A 2,853-nucleotide genomic window follows, 5' to 3' on the forward strand; every position below is an offset into this window, starting at 1 on the left:
GTTTGGCGTCTTGCCGGTTCAGACGAGACGGTGGCGGGCGGCGGCGGCAGCAGGCGGTGGTGGGCGGCGGCGGGGCAGGGAGGCGGGCGGCGGGCTAGGGATCAGGTGAGAGGCGAGAAGGAGAAACAGGAGAGGGAGAGGCGCGAGTGGGAGAGGAGACCGCCAGGTCCTCTTAGCGGAGGCGGCGGCGCGAGCGCGAGCGGAGGCGGCGGCGCGAGGGCGAGCGGGAGAGGAGGCGCGTGGGAGGGGAGGGGAACGAGAGAGAGAGATAGGGAGAGGAGGCGCTCGGGAGGGGAGAGGAGGAGGCTAGGGTTAACCACAGGAGCCGGCCCTTTTATACCCGTGCGAGTGAAATGACGAAAATGCCCCCGGCTGGACAGACTATTTACGAGCGGTGGCACGAAACGGGAGTAACTATTCATTCCAGCAGTAACTTTTTTTATCCGACGGACGAGGTCATTCCAGGGGTCGATCCGACGGCCCAAGATCCATCAAGCAACCAGATCCAACGGCCAGGAATCCCAAATCGCTGAGGAACGGGCTGAGGAGCTTCTATTCTTATCTCTTATCTCTTGATTCCGCTCCACCATCCTACACCAAAAGAGTGATCCACATTTCTTGTTTTTATAGCAACTAGATAATTCCCCGTGCGTTGCTGCGGGAATTTGTGGTAACATACGTGAATGATACTTGGTTGTACAAAATGTGAATATTCAGATTAAGAATAAAGGAAAATGAAAATATATATGGTCTATTGTACTTGATTAGCTCAAAAAAAAGGGCAACCTGGTGCATGTAGCTCCCGCTTGCGCAGGGTCCAGAGAAGGGTCCGACCACTTTGGGTCTATAGTACGCAGCCTTTCCCTACATTTCTGTAAGAGGATGTTTCCATGACTTGAACCCATGACCTCATGGTCACAAGGCAGCAGCTTTACCACTGCGCCAAGGCTCTTGATTAGCTCAATGTTATAAAAAAAATGGGGTGAAGCGCATGAAGTATGTGTTCTCGTACCATCTGATGAAACCTATGTAAGACGCAATGCAGGACGTATGTGTTCTCTTTTTGACGGGCAGGCTGTATGTGTTCTCGTACCATAAAAAGAATTAAAGTTCAGGGATGTGTGTGCCTGCATATGTGTTAAATCCAGCAAAATTAAATCCAGATCTGGATCAAGCAAACAAAAAATTAGAATGGGCAAAAAATAAAATGCAAGGCTATCAAAAAAAATTAAATTAAAATATTAATCAAACACACAAAGATTCAAAATTAGCAATGCATGGAAACAATATGTACCAGGAGTGGTAAATCTGAAGCGCCTGGGTATACATCATGGGTTGAACAACCAAGATGGCTGCCATGGTGTCCAGTCGTCGAGCGCCTAAGAAAGTTCAACCTTGTGATTCAACCACCAATATGTCATGCGAGGCTATGTACTCAATCCAGCAAAATTAAATTTATAAATTAATCGACCATACAAAAGTTCAGAATTAGAAATTAAATTTAGATATTAATCAAGCACACAAAAATTCAGAATTTGCAATATAGAGGGCAACAATGTATACCTATAGGAGGTGTAAATCTGAGGCGTTTGTGTATTTTGCAAGGGAAGAACAACCAAGATCACTGGGCGGGCATCCAATTGGTCCAGTACCTAAGGAAGTACATGACCTCTAAGTTTAGAAGTGTGGTCGGCATGGGATGTGTATTGTTTGTGTCAGCAAAAGAAAAAAATAGTGCAGAAGACAGGAGTACATGACCTCCAATTCCAAAGTGTGGCCAGCTTAGATCGTAGGTCACCATCCTCACCCAGTAGAAGCTTTCCATTAGAGTCGAGGCAAAAATTTAACCTGCAGTGCTTATAAAAGATGGGAAGGTGTCTGGGATACAATGGATTCATCACATCACGCGCAGAAAGTAGAGGCCGTGATCCTATAATGTAATAAGATATGCACCAAACCTGAAGGTGTTGTCATGGGGGACGTCGCTGATCAAGCCGGACTCCTCGCCACCGGCAACGGTCGTGGAGCAGAACAATAGCGGACAGAGGCTCCATCGATAGTTCCCTGCTCGATGATCTAAGGATCTGGGCGGCCGGCCACTAAACAACGAACAACCCGCGTCCCAAGTCTCAGCATCCAAAGGGCATGCCTAAGGAGATCGACAAACATGCGCATGGGTTGAATCGGCTTGCTCCTCGACGACCCGGGCCGGGGTGCGTGGCAATGGAACCAAGGTCGGGCATGCGCCCTAGCTCCCAGGGTGGTGTCGATGGCGATGAAGACCGGTGGCCATGCGGGATGAGCGGGATTCAAGCCGAGATTTGATGGGGATCGCTGGCTAGCAGACGTACGTGAGGAGCGACCTTCACATGAAGATTGGCTGGAGATCACTGTGAGGCAGGGGCAATTAGTTATTTTCTCGAGCGGAGAGGAGAGGATCCGGCGCTGTCTGTAGCTGAGGCATGGGAATTAGTAATTTTCTGAGGGGAGAGGAGTCGATCCGCCGTAGTCTGTACTCTGTAGTCGTAGGCAGGCAGTGGATCCGTCGCTCTCTTTTATTTTTCATGATGAGGGGAAGAGCGCTAGGAGAGAGGCCGAGAGGGTCCGGTGTCGATTGGTTGGGATTTGCAACTGAATGCTGAGGTGGCATTATGATGACGTGGACATTGTGCATGTTGACAGAATTGGTAGAAGTGGGGAGCAACTTTTTAAGAATGTAAAATGTGCGAAAAGCTTCCTATAGACCAATCCACACTTCGGGTTGTGGAAGAAATACTTTCAGGTGATGCCCCTAGAAAATGGGGCAAGCTCTACGAGTGCAGTGAGCCAACATTCAATTGAAGCCACATGCCA

The 2,853-nt window shown here is 49.1% G+C and overlaps 1 long non-coding RNA gene across 1 annotated transcript in view; it reads right to left on the reverse strand.

Annotated features, from left to right (window-relative positions):
• The window catches only part of LOC119268357, an 11,136-nt gene extending 8,603 nt beyond the window's left edge, over nucleotides 1-2,533 (reverse strand). Inside the window, exons 1-4 of the long non-coding RNA XR_005133122.1 lie at nucleotides 1,959-2,533; nucleotides 1,759-1,848; nucleotides 1,564-1,652; nucleotides 1,295-1,379 (exon numbers count right to left, since the gene is read on the reverse strand). This is a non-coding gene — a long non-coding RNA (uncharacterized LOC119268357). The remainder of the gene's footprint in view (nucleotides 1-1,294; nucleotides 1,380-1,563; nucleotides 1,653-1,758; nucleotides 1,849-1,958) is intronic.
• Between the last annotated feature and the right edge of the window lie 320 nt (nucleotides 2,534-2,853).

Source organism: Triticum dicoccoides, chromosome 3A (assembly GCF_002162155.2).
Source record: "Triticum dicoccoides isolate Atlit2015 ecotype Zavitan chromosome 3A, WEW_v2.0, whole genome shotgun sequence".
Taxonomy (NCBI): domain Eukaryota; kingdom Viridiplantae; phylum Streptophyta; class Magnoliopsida; order Poales; family Poaceae; genus Triticum; species Triticum dicoccoides.